Genomic DNA, 13,735 nt, shown 5'->3' with positions numbered 1-13,735 from the left:
CTCCCGCTGCGGACTAGCCTAGCTCAGGCCCAGTTCATCCCAAAGACACAGAAGAGGGGAGCAGCAGAGACGGGTGGTTACATTCAGAGGACGATGGATCTGCCACACCCTTTGTGTTTTCATTTCACGGCCACCTTTCCTCTGAGAGCAACATGTTCTCAGACCTCATTCTGTGACTGAGGTCTTCGCAATTACCCTGTAAGGCGAAGGCAAGGAGTCCGGACAAGCCCCATGGAAGTCAAACGGGCCCCAGATCTCCAGGCATGCTGCTTTCCTTGCTCTGGGCTGCTGGCTTGCCAGAAGGCATGATAATAGACTATTTGTAGCCTTTTTAGAGCCGTTTGCTGGAAATCCACTAGTTCTAGTAGGAGTTTCAAGAGCCTTTACTTGCAGCTAAGAAAGAAACGTGAGCCACTTCCAATTCCGGTTTTTATATTCTGGCTTGCTCGCTGGCACCTTCGTCGGGCTGCAGGACACCTGAGGAATAGCGCAACTACAATAGGAGCTATGTGCTCTGTAATCCTTTTTACCCGGATTCTTAATCAAAACTACCCTCTTGCGCACCTGTGCACTCCAAGTCTTCTCCAGGGGGTATGACAGACGCTCAGGCTCCAGACAGGCAAGTGTAATTTTGAAGAAAGTTGCCTCTAGGTCAGCAGTGGTCAGAGCGGTGTCCTTAGGTCCGCAGAAATACAAATCCTCCATCCCACCCCAGACCTGAGCATCAGAAACACTGGGGGCTGGGCCCAGCGAGCCCTCCAGGTGATTGTGAGTGCGGGCATGGCTCCAGGCAAGTCTCTGTCTTCCATCTGTCCACCATGAAGAGTCAGGGTTCTAGAACAGTGGCTCTCAGCTCACCTGGGAGCTTGCACAAACTAGGGAGACCCTTGGCTCCACCCCTAGAGGCTCAGATTTGACTCATGGGCCAGGGGGCGCAGTCACAGCTCTCCACGTGATTCTAAGGGACAGCCAGGGTTCAAGAACCACAGGTGCTGCTCCCTTTGCAGATGTCAGCAGCCTGATGAGTAACCACCTGTTTCTTCCCCACCGCCTCGTCCCAGCACAGAAGGAAAGTATTGCTTGTAATGCATCAGCCAGGAGACAACAGGATGTAAGACAGAACCCTGCCAAAGTGGGGAGCTTGGACTCTCACTCCCCACCCCTTACTGGCTACAGGGTTTCGGGAAAATTAATTCCTCTGATGTTCTACACTTCAACTGCCTCACTCCAAAACAGAAATCGCATTAATAATTCCTTTCTTCAAGTCGGATGAGCCAGCTGATAGTCTCCTAGAGTCTTTTCTAGCAGAAAAATAAATCTCAGATTCTAAGGGCTTTTAAAAGGTCAGAACTGCTCTTTGGCTTTGAATTGCTAACATTGATCTGACTCTCTCTAGGATGGGCAAGTATATTGTGAGCTGGTCAATTTTGTGTTTTTCCTGTGTTGACAAATATGAGTTGAGCCGAAAAGAAGTTGATACTCAAGCAAACAGATGCCCCAAAGGACACGACTACAGTGTTTGTATTCTTAATCTGCCCTAAGAGATCCCACTGGGCACTCACCAGTCTATCTGGAGAACAGGTTGCTCTCACGTTCAGCCCGGTTCCCCCATAGTCACGGGCATCTGAGTCCTTTTGCTACTAGCCAGCTACCTGCCTTTCTTTCTACCTCCTCCTTTAAGCTTTTCTTCCCCCCCCCCCCCCGGCTCCACAAAAAGTGTACGACAATCAGCCTGTGATTAATCTCCGAAGAGCTCCTCTGTGTGAAAAACAAGTAGAATGGGTCAGGATGGAGAAAGGGAATAAGTCAGGTGTTTCCTTAACCAGACATTTATTTTTTTTAATTAATTAATTAATTAAATTATTTATTTATTTAGGTATGCTCACTCTCTTCTTCCCAGAAAACAAAATAGTTTGGTATCCCACCCCCCACCTCTACACCCTGCCTTCTAACACTTAGGTAATAAGATTAGAAGAAGGCTGAGGGAAGACAGTAAATTGTTTCAAAGTGACATTGTATCAATAGTACTGTGTAAATAGTCCAGGAAACCCGCAATGTCTGGGAATTCCTTCAGAAAGAAAAAGAAAAGCTACAAATGGAAGGAAACTAGGACCTTCCCAGCTGTGGCCCAGGTTACCGCGGGGACAGCATGGGTCTGGATGTTGGGTTGCACACACTGGTGTCCCACCTGCAGTTCACATGCCCACTGCCCACCCCATTTCTATAAAAGAGAACATCCCTCTTCCCCGGGAAATGCAGGAAGGGGGCCTCCCACAGCCAGTGAGCTGCCCAGCTGCCAAAAGCCCAGCCCTTTCTCGGCTTGAATTGGGAAGCCTCAGGCAGCTGGCTACAAACGAGAGCCGTGCTTTGTCTCTGGTGTTCTGATGCAGACAGTGCCTTTTATTCTCTTTCACGTTTTCGCCCCTTGCTGCTGCCGAGACTAGTACTCCAGGGGCCAGGTCTTCAGTCCCATCATGCCACCTAGAAGTTCTCAGGGACACAGGTAAACATTCAAGGTGTGTAGACTGCACACACGAATTCTTGGACTGCCTACTGCCTTTATGATTGACGGGATGTTTGCGTGCTGTTCAGTGTTCAGTTGGGTCTTTGAATCATCTTGTTTCCAATTGGGAGGGTGTTTTAACTTCTATTATTAAACCCTGATGACACAGAGTAGCCTCCAAGAAAACTTCTTCAACCTTTTGGTTTTGTAATATGTGCGTCATAAGACAGCTTTTCAAGGTTACTTAGGCAACAATCTCGTTGTACAATTCCACTGTGAATAGAACCTGCCTTCCGGTGAAATAAACTGGTCTAGCTGGTATGATTGGAGGGTCCTGGGACTCATTGAGGCCCAAATTTCTCTCTTCTGTCCTATTGTTTATACCTGAAACTTCACCCTATTGATTAATGACGTACCCGTGCAAAAATACAAATATCCCTTAAAAAAGCAGCTTATTGATTTCTCCTGAACGATACTTGATGGATCAGATCCTTTTCAATATGGCACCCATTTAAAAAGGAGCAGGTTTAGGGAGGGCAGAGACGTGAGCATGGTTGCTCTGTCCACCCCCCACCCCCTTTTTTTTTTACAAAGTTTTGGGGGTGCTTGCTTTGCACTGATTGGCCCATGTGGGACTGAGGGAAGACAGATAATCTCAGAGGGTAGGGGCAGGTGGGCCCTGCCGGCTGCTGATTGGTGACTAAGGGACTCCAGACCGCTGCCAAAGCACCAGCAGGGGGCGCACTCGGGGCTGCTAGGGCGGAAGCAGAACTTGTATAGAAGCAGGCATGGCATCGCAGGGAGGCGTGGCATCGCAGGGAGGCGTGGCATCGCAGGGAGGCGTGGCACTGCGGGGAGCCGTGGCATCGCGGGGAGGCGTGGCATCGCAGGGAGGGGTGGAGCCCAGGCTGCGCATAGGCGGCGAGAGTAACTCTATCGTGATTGGCGAGAACAGATGAATTTAGAAGGGAGCAGAGGTAGGAGGGCAAGAGCTTTGTCGATGGAAAGTTGGCAGAAACATAGAGCTCTGTTCAGCCAAGGAAGCGTGTCAAGTGTAACAGTGCCTTCGTTTAATCCTTACAACCGTCCTCACTATTGTTAACCCTCTTACATAGCCCACGCTCATAAGCAACTTGCCAAGGGTAATGCAGATAGCAAATGAGAGATGTAGTAGCCAAACCAACATCTGCATAGAGGGCAGATTACACTGAAATGCCAGTGATGTCTGGTGCACTCCTACCTTTATCTTATACCTTCACTCATCCAATCAGTATTAAAAATCTCCCATCGATCTGACAATGAGAAGGGCCAGACACACAGAGTTCCATGCAGCATTTGAGAGACCACATCCAAGGAGAAAGCATTCCAGTGATCCAAAGCAAAGAGGGCTCCTTGCAATCTATAGCTTGCAAAACGTGCCTCTGTATGGTTTGATAAAAATAATCACATCCTGGGGTGCCTGGGTGGCTCAGTCGGTTAAGCATCTGCCTTCGGCTCAGGTCATGATCCCAGGGTGCCGGGATCAAGCCCCACACTGGGCTCCCTGCTCAGCGGGGAGCCTGCTTCTCCCTTTCTCTCTGCGGCTTCCTCTGCTTGTTCTCTCTCTCTCTCTCTCTGTCTGTCAAATAAATAAAATCTTTAAAAAAAAAATCAGATCCCTCTGGCTTCCTATTGGACTTGCTTGATGAACCGATAGAACATTAATTTGAGCCCGGGTCTGCAATGCAATTTATTTTATAAAAAAGTAATGGTAAGTACTAGCATGTCGATTTCTGGAAATGTCCTAAGTCTTAAGTTAGCACTCCTTTATGGCTACCTATCACCCACCTGTTTAAAATTAGACTTTAATTCTTCATATTGTGTTGAAATGCTACTCCAATCACATGCAGAAAAGTTCTCACATACTCCCTTCCCATTCCCTGCATCACACATACTGTCTTAGATCCTAGACAGAAGTGAGCCTCCAAACATCTGTGCCACATGACAGCTGGACTCCTCTCTTGTTCCTGCCGGTGCCAGGTGTATAGGCCGGTACCCAGTATGATCCCCCGGCAAAGAAAAAGAGCTTAATAAATGTCCGTGGGAAGAGGGAGAAAGGGTAAACTTACATTGAGTAAGCTGTCTCTGAGCTCAGGAAATTGTTCTCCTGGGAACCACACATCAGGAGAATCCCATCTGGGAGAGTGTGAGGACACAGAGGAGGGGTGTGCTGAGAGAGTCCTTTGAGAGAGCAGAGTTGAGTTGCCTCTGATTTGAAATTTAGGGAAACTGGGTCAAGTGTAAGAGCTGAGAGATTAGATGGTGTTTCAGGCATTCTGAGGGTGGGGTGATGGCAAAATGGCTTGGATTGGTGGAGTAATGAAGAGAGTGAAAGCTTTACGGAGATGGAGAGGACTAGATTCGGAATAACTTAACAGGATTCTGTGGCTAAAAGCATTAGAATTGGGGGATGGGAATGGATCTTGCTAAGCCTATTTTTCTTAGTTGACAAAGAGCTCCAGTCCCCTCTCTCAAGCTGTATTTTCTTACAGATGTGAAGTTGGCACTTTTATGTATGTTCACATCTCTGTTCAAATTTTTTTTAAAGATGTATTTATTTTAGAGAGAGAAAGGGGGGGCAAAAGGAGAGGGAGAATCTCAAGCGGACTCCCCGCTGAACTAGAAGCCTCACTCTGATCTTGATTTCAAGACCCCAAGATCATGACCTGAGCAGAGATCAAGAGTCTTCGGCTTGACCGAGCCACCCAGGGGCCCCTAATTGTTTGTTATAGCATTCAAAGCAGTGGTCTTGAGGGCATATTTTTCTGGAAGTCTGTATTCATTTGAATATGTTTGATTGCATAGAACAGAGTCTAAAACAACAGAGGCTTAAGCAAGAAAAGGGTGTTTTTCTCTCCAGTAACAGCTAAAGCTGGAGTGGTAGGTGTTCTCTGCTAAGTTGGCAGGGCCCTGGCTTCTTTATCTGGTTGCTCTGTCTTTCCTAGGAAGTTGACTTTGTCTGGATGGTTCTAGATGGGTCATCTCTGTGTCTGCATTCCGGCCAGCAGGAGAAAGGAAATCAGAGAACATTCCCCTTCTCTCTAAGGACATGACCCAAAGTTTCACACTTACTGTCTCTGTCACGTCCTTTGGCCGGGGACTTAGTCTCATGGCCACACCTACCTGCGGGCAAGTCTGAGAAATTCAGTCTTGTTTCTGATGGCCTGTGACGTCCCTACAGGAGGTTTCCCCATTCTGACCCACCTAGAACTAACTTCTAAGTTCTCAGGTGCTGCCACATTTGACCTTTGATTTAGGTCACTCCCTAAAGTCCCAACTTCAGCTATCCTCATCTGGAAATGGACATACCCTCCTTTCCTGAATCCGAATAAGACAATTTTAAAAAGGAAAGTAAGGGGAAAGGAGAGTAGCAGCAGGGGAGGAAAGATTTGGGGGCAACTGGGAAACACTTGTTGGCAAATCATATTTCATGGATGGATGTCTACTCTGTGCACTGCTAAGCAGGTACTCCTGAATCAGGACATTGCGAAGCATTTCCCCCTTTATCTCCTCAGAGAAGGAAACCACCTGCCACTGAACCAAGAATGGCTCATTTTTTTTCCTCCTTCACCCTCACAGTCTCCACTCCTAGTTTTATTTTTTTTTAATTTTATTTATTTATTTGACAGAGAGAGAGACAGCCAGGGAGAGAGGGAACGCAAGCAGGGGGAGTGGGAGAGGGAGAAACAGGTTCCCAGAGGAGGAGCCCTATGCGGGGCTCGATCCCAGAACGCTGGGATCATGCCCTGAGCCGAAGGCAGATGCTTAACGGCTGAGCCACCCAGGCGCCCCTCCACTCCTAGATTTAAATTTTACTTATGCCTTGGCAAGTTCTCTTTTTGTTTGATTTTTGTGTTTCTCTGAGAAATACCACTTCTAAAACTTTTTCTTCTGCATTCCTAAATCACAACTTTTTGATGCCAGAGCTGGAGGGAGGCCAAGGGCTCATCCTTCAACTGAAAATCAGGTATTTTTTTTAAGGTAAGAGACTAGGAATGAATGGAGGTGGAAGCCGGTTGGTTACATGGCTCTCAGAATCCTTCGCTGTATCGAATGTAAGTGCTTCGGCAAGACGTAGGAACAGTTTTTTAAAAAGTTATTCCACACTCCATCTGTTTCTTTATAATGCACTTTTCCTATGCTCATTGCAGTGATTTGGCCAGGAAGGGAAGCAGCTCCTGTTCCTGAAGCTTTACCAAGGTTTTCCCTTCTGCTTTCTCTCTGTCTTCATTTTCCTCCTCCCATATAACTGCCCCCCCCGCTCTATTTTAATCATGACCATCAGTGGAGCTATTGGGGGATTCAGAGGAGTGGTGTCTCCATGTTTTAATAACTGTGCTGGCTGCTCATTTCCCCTATAAAAGGAACCTATCTAAAACCCTCTAGACTTTTCTGTATGTGTTATAAACCCTGCTACAGTGCTTTCAAGCAATCTTGTGGTGAAGAACCAGCTTTTTTGAATCTTTATTTTTTGAGAAGGGGGGAGGAACAAGGGAGAGGGAGAGAGAGAGACTCTCAAGCAGGTTCCACGCCTAGTGCGGAGCCCAATGCAGGGCTCGATCTCACAACCCTGAGATCATGACCTGAGCCAAAGTCAAGAGTCAGACGCTTAACTGATGACTGAGCCACCTACGTGCCCCACAACCAGCTTTCTAAAAATAAAAATTCTAATCTGTTGTGGACTTAACTTTTCTCAAATATAATAAATACAAATCACTGGAAAATTAAAATAAAAGACATACAAAATACGAGCCCCCAATTTTTATTATTAGATTCAACAGGCATAAAATGACTGTCAAGTTGCTACAAGAGCGTCTAAATGCTTGCTCTGAATTTCTGTACTTAACCTTGTTGCAGACCCATAACAGTTCGCGGACCAGCACTAGTCACGCGATCACACTTCACGAGGCTCTGCTCCCACAAACCAAAATATCTTGTTTCTGCCTTATAGTGTCTTGTTTGTTTGTTTTTTTTCTTTTAAGATTTATTTATTCAACAGAGACAGAGACAGCCAGCGAGAGAGGGAACACAAGCAGGGGGAGTGGGAGAAGAAGAAGCAGTCTCATAGCGGAGGAGCCTGATGTGGGGCTCGATCCCACAACGCCAGGATCACACTCTGAGCCGAAGGCAGACACTTAACTGCTGTGCCACCCAGGCGCCCCTATAGTGTCTTGTTTAAAAGAAAAGATTTAAAAATTTACAAGGCATCCATCTTACCCTAAATGTATACAAACTAACAAAAACTCTCTATGCACCAAAAAGCAAAGCATACACACACACACACACACACACTCACTCACTCCAATAACAATACCACTTCCTGGAGAGGTAATACAATGTAATGTTTAAACATGTGGACTCTGGAACCAGATATCAATCATTTACAAGTTATATCCACTTGGACTCCTTTCCTATAAAATGTAGGTGGTGATAATAATACCAACTTCTTCAGGTTGTTAAGAGAATTAAATGGCATAATATGCACATGGCTCTAAAAATAGTAGGCACTCAATAAATGTAGCTGTTATTCTTTTCACTTGATGGAATAAAGAGGTCCCTGTTGCCCTGCTCAGCATTGCCATCTGCAAGAAGATGGATGTGTGGTTTACCTGGCAAGCCGGGGCCAGCCTTCTCTTCCCCAGCATCTGGAAACACCTGCTGTTGGTGAAGGCAGAAGCCCAAGTCCTCTGAGCGCCTTGCGAGGAATCTGCCACCCACCTGCCGTTGCTGCCCTCTGCTGCTGCTCGTGAGAATTCTGCAAGCCGAGTTTCTACGGCTAGAGACCGGGGCAAAATCTAACCCCACGTGGAGGAATTATCCGTAGGTCCTTTGTTCAGGATTTGACTGACTCTCCAAGAATGCATTTTAAAGTGCCTGTAACACCCTAGCTCATTTCATGAGTGTACCATCTACAACTGCACCTGGGCGTCGTCATCAAATGCTGACCCTGGTTATCCCCTGCTTAGCTAGCTGGTGATGGAACGTAGCTGGTTCTCAACCTGCTCCTTGCTGACTTCCTCGTGGTGATCTTTCAGGCCGCCATAACCCAGATGTCCCGATTTGAGTCCCAGGTTAGCTACGACCTCTCAGAGCCTCTCAGCTGTCCAAACCCACCACTCCCTCCCTCTGCAATGGCCTTTAGCACCTCCAGAGAGGCCCTCTAGCCTCCAGGTGTCTCCCCTTCCTAGGTCTTTGAGATCCACTGTTCTAAAGCTTCCCTCTGATCTGAGTCACCGCTCCCTCAGAGGAGGGTTCTTGGTCCTTCGGCCTTCCATATCTGACCTTCCTTCTCTCCAGCCTTATCTCTGATGACACCCACACAGCTGCCACAGGCTGACTCCCATTCTCCAAATACACATCATCATTTCCTTTGTGGTTCGGTGGGTGCCATATCTCCTGTCAAAAATACCCCTTTTGCTACAAAGTCTTTACTCCTCATCTCAAATGCTGTTCCTTCCACGGTATCTTCTCATCCCATTCCCTTAGGAAATGTGTTGTTACTTGGGTAAATTTCTTAACATTTTTTTTCCTGACAAAATGTTTTGTTGAAATGTGTGGAATTAATAAAGAAAATGATAACATGAAAAATAATGATTGGACCTCTGCTTTTTTTTTTTTTCGTGTAAGCTGTACACCCAGCATGGAGCCCAGTGTGGGGCTTGAACTCATGATCCTGAGATCAAGACCTGAGCTGAGATCACGAGTCAGATGCTTAAGCAACTGAGCCACCCAGGCGCCCCTGGACCTCTGCTTGTAATCAAGATGCAGCGTAACAAGGACAGATGCATCTCTCACCTGAAACACCAACAAAAAAACTGGACAAAATATGTGAAATAGTAGCTTTCAAGATCTTGGGTATCAGTGATTCCACAAAAGGGGGTAAACAAATGAGGTATGACCTATGATATCACCCCAGCTTACTGCCTTGAGAGACTGTCCAAGCTGTGGCGCAGTGGGGGGGAGCCCAGGTAGAGCCTGGTGGAGTCCCTGATTTAGGGATACAGGGCTGAGAGACTGGGGAAAGCAAGGTGGCTAGAGTTGACAGGACAGAGTGTTGGAGAGGAAAGAACCACAGACAGCAAGCTCCAGAGATCTACCCAGAGTCCCCTTCAAGTTTCCAGGAGAGGGCTGATCATTGCAGGTGTGATAAGGGACAACTTGAGGCCAGGGAAAGAATCATCCAAAAGGATTAAAGAGAACTGTATACGCTAGGTTGGGGAGAATTAGTGCCTTTTCCCAGCAGCCAGACTGGGAAGCCACATAATTCATGGAACATCAGGTAGAGTACTGAGAAGTGGGATAAACATGTCTCTGGGTCCACCTAGCAAATCCTGAAAGCAAAACCCAAAAGAATCAAACCGTTTCCAAGTAATGAAACTGCATTTTAGAACAAAGTTCAAGAATATTTAGGGGATACAATTCTATTCAGCACCCCAGAAAGGTGAAAGTCTGGCATCCAGTGAAGAGTTTCCAGGCATGTAAAGAAAGAAGAAAACTTGATCCATAATGAGAAGAAGAAATTGATCAACTGAAACTGACCCAGAACTCACAGATTCTTTCTCCTACACCTGCCCTGGTTAATCTCCACTGCTTTGGAAATTTCTTCACTTATTTTATATATCTTTTTCTAGTTTCGCTGAAAATGAAGTTTTCATTTTAACCTTGCTGACTCTCCATGCTATCTTGACACTAGAAGGGTCAAAGATTTATGCAAAATATCAGACAGGGCCAAGGCCAAATAATTATCAGTGGTTAATGGATTCGTTATTTGTTAAATGACTCCTTAAGCACTAGGCAACCTCTGGGTCTAACCATAGAGACAGTATTGAAGTTTGTAATCACATCTACATAATACATACACTCCTAGTTTTAAAAGGTTAGCTACTGTTGCCTCCAGTAGGACATATCTGTGTATCGTTACGCATCATGAAAAGGGGTCATGAAAACACCAGTTGTGTCAAATGATGCAGGTATAAGATAGGGTTGCATGAGGAAAAACCTACTAGTAGAAAGTAGTCAAGTGAATGGGATCCCTCAAATCTAATTATCCCAGAGCTCAAGCCAGGCATAGAGGGTCTCTATACACTGTGGCCAACTTTCCAATCAAGAGGGACCCCTCTGCCCTTAACTTTTTACATATCTATTAACAGTGATGGGTCAGAGTGGGGTGGTGAAATATGGAACTGCTATGATTAGTACAATTATTCCCGTAATTTAGTAAGAACAGTTAACCACCAGAGGGCAGTCAGGTTACAACGCAGTGAGAAATGATGCCGGCCACAGATGGGCAGCAAGGTATACGTTCAAAAATGAAGTGCACCTGTGACTTTTAAAATTCATATTTCAATTAAATTCCATGAAAATTTTATTGCCTGCTAAGATTATCTCACCCAGTTCTAACGTGTGTATGTGTGTGTGTGCGCGCGCGTGCAAGCACACACGTGTGCGTGTGGAGGGGGTGGTTTCCCTACACCACTGAGCAATTCTTGGACACCAGTTGAGTGTCTTATATTTTAACTAAATTCTGACATTATCTACCCAGAGACAGCACCAGATTCCACAGATGAAGGGCTCCATCCTACAAACTGGGTCCCCCACCCCCATTTCAGATTCCAGATGAAAATCTAGGCTGTCTCCCTGGCTTCTGGCCAACCAGCTATACACTGGAGGTTCCTACGAGCTCCTCCTTGGGTTTGAGTAATTTGTTAGTGTGGTTCACAGAACTAATAGAAACACTTTACTTGTGAGATTACTGATTTATTATAAAAGGATGTAACTCAGGAACAGCCAGATGGAAGAGATGCTTAGGGCAAGGCGTGGGGGAAGGGCACAGAGCTTCCGCACTTTCTGCAAATAATCACCAACCCAGAAGCTCTCCAAACCCCCTCCTCTTAGGGGTTTTAATGGAGGCTTCATTATACAGGTATGATTGACTGCATCATTGGCCATCGAGGACCGATTACACCTCCAGCCTCTCTCACCTTCCTGGGGGTCAGGGGGGCAGAATTGAAAGTTCCAGCCCTCTAGGGGTGCCTGGGTGGCTCAGATGGCTAAGTGTCTGCCTTTGGCTCAGGTCATGATCTCAGGGTCCTGGGATCCAGCCCCACAGTGGGCTCCCAGCTCAGCGGAGAGTATGCTTCTCCCTCTAGCTCTTCCTCTCCCCCTGCTTATGCCTGCTCTGTCTCTCTCTCCCCCAATGAATAAATAAAATCTTAAAAAAAAAAAAAGAAAGAACGTTCCAACCCTCTAATCACCTGGCAACCAGCCCCCATCCTTAGCTGTAGTCCAATAGTCACCTCATTAACATAACACGAGATATCTTTCTCACTCTCAACACCTAGAACGTTTCAAGGGTTTTAGGAGCTGTGAACCAGAAACAGGGATGAAGACCAAATATATGTTTCTTATGAATCACAGCATCACACTTGGCTACTTCACTCGACGTTCTGTGTTGTGGCAGGCGTCCGATGACTAATAATGTCTTCTGACATCTCACAGCCCAAACGTACAATGTTAAGAAAAGAATGGCTCTCCATTCACAGTGTGTGGGGTCTCTTTTCCTTCACTCAGCAGTCTGAATTGAGCACTTACTATGTCAAGTACTGTCCCATCAACTGTGGAAGCATCAGTTAACAAAGCGAAGTTTCCTGACCTTGTGGAATTGACATCCTGGTGGGAGGTTAGACTCAATAACAAGTAAAATATGTGGATTACGTAGTGTGTGAGGTGGTAAGTGCTGAGGAAGAAAGGAAAAGTAGAGGATGGGAGGAGACTGGGACTCAGGCAATGAGTTTGCAATTTTCGGTAGGGTGATGGTTGGAGGAGGAAACATATGACCAAAATTAAGGTGAGGAAACAGGTTATGTGGCTATCTGGGGAAATACCATTTTCGGCAGAGAGAATAAACATGAGAAGGTCCTAAGACAAGAGGGTCCCTAACAGTAGATGAGGTTGAGGTAAGAAGGCACACAACGAAATGATTTTGGTTTTTACTCTGAGGGAAACAGGAAGCTGTTGTAGGATTTTAAGCAGAGAAAGGACATTTTGAAAGGGTCAGTCTGGCTGCAGTAGTCTCCAGGAGACTTATTTCCTAGAGAAGCTTCCAAATATTCTGTTTATCAGCTCACAAAAAGCACAGTGAAAGGCAATTAAAGACAACCATATTGTCACCCGTAAGCAACTGGCAGCTGATTCACGTATATGCTCGCTGTGCCATAGCACTGTGCCAAGCAGTTTACATACTTTCTCATTTAAGCCTTCCAATACCTGTGATATTGTCACCATGATTAGCTCTATTTCCAAGATATAAAAAAAGGAAATTATAAACATTAGTGACGGGTCCAAGGTTCAGAGGAAGTAAATGAAGCAAATGGAATTCTTGAAAGCTGTAACTTGAAGAATTCCTCCTGATGTGAAGAAATGCTGCCTAAGCAAGGCTTAGTACCCCAGTACTGAGGAACTAAATAAAGATGGTAATGATCGAGGGGTTGGGAGGACCATACGTGTTTGAGTTCAACCACCACTAGCTTCTCTTAAAGTTCTATCTAGCTTTACACCACAAACTTCCTGACACTGTAACTGGACTGACTTCTGTACCACTGATTCCAAGTTTCCCTCTAGAGCTTGGCCTCTGTGTGGCCTGTTCTGTACACATTTGGGCTTTTAAGGAGGAGCACCCATCACCGAGCTGACTTTTCTCTAGGGGGTTCCTCTCCAGCTGTGTTGGTTTAAACACAGGCAGCGTTGCTCAGAGGGATGTCCCCAGGACCAGTGCTGGTCTGTGACAAGGTAAGCAGAGAAACAGAAAATGTTTATAAACTTTAATAGCCATTTTACAGAATAGTTTTACGTCTGCTGAATCTAATAGATTGGGGCTTGTATTTAGTATATCTTGTTTTAAAACTTCATTTTTCATAATTTACTTTCATAGTGTTTAATTTGAATATACAGTGGCCCAACCATATATACAAATAGAACTCTGACCCACAACCTGCAGCAACCTAGATAGAAAACCAATGCCTTACCTATAATAATCAGCCTAGGAAGCCTGTTTGCTCTAAGTCAAACTTGCAGGAAGCCAGACTGCTAGCTTTAGAAACAACCTAGGAAGTCAAACAATAAACGACCGTAACAATTGGTCCCAAATGGCCAGGACTTGATTAATAACTGACAGCTTCCCTAATTTTTGTCTCA

The sequence above is a fragment of the Ursus americanus genome, chromosome 32 (assembly GCF_024610735.1).
Source record: "Ursus americanus isolate L20-20 chromosome 32, mUrsAme1.1.p, whole genome shotgun sequence".
NCBI lineage: Eukaryota > Metazoa > Chordata > Mammalia > Carnivora > Ursidae > Ursus > Ursus americanus.
This window is presented reverse-complemented; position numbering follows the sequence as displayed.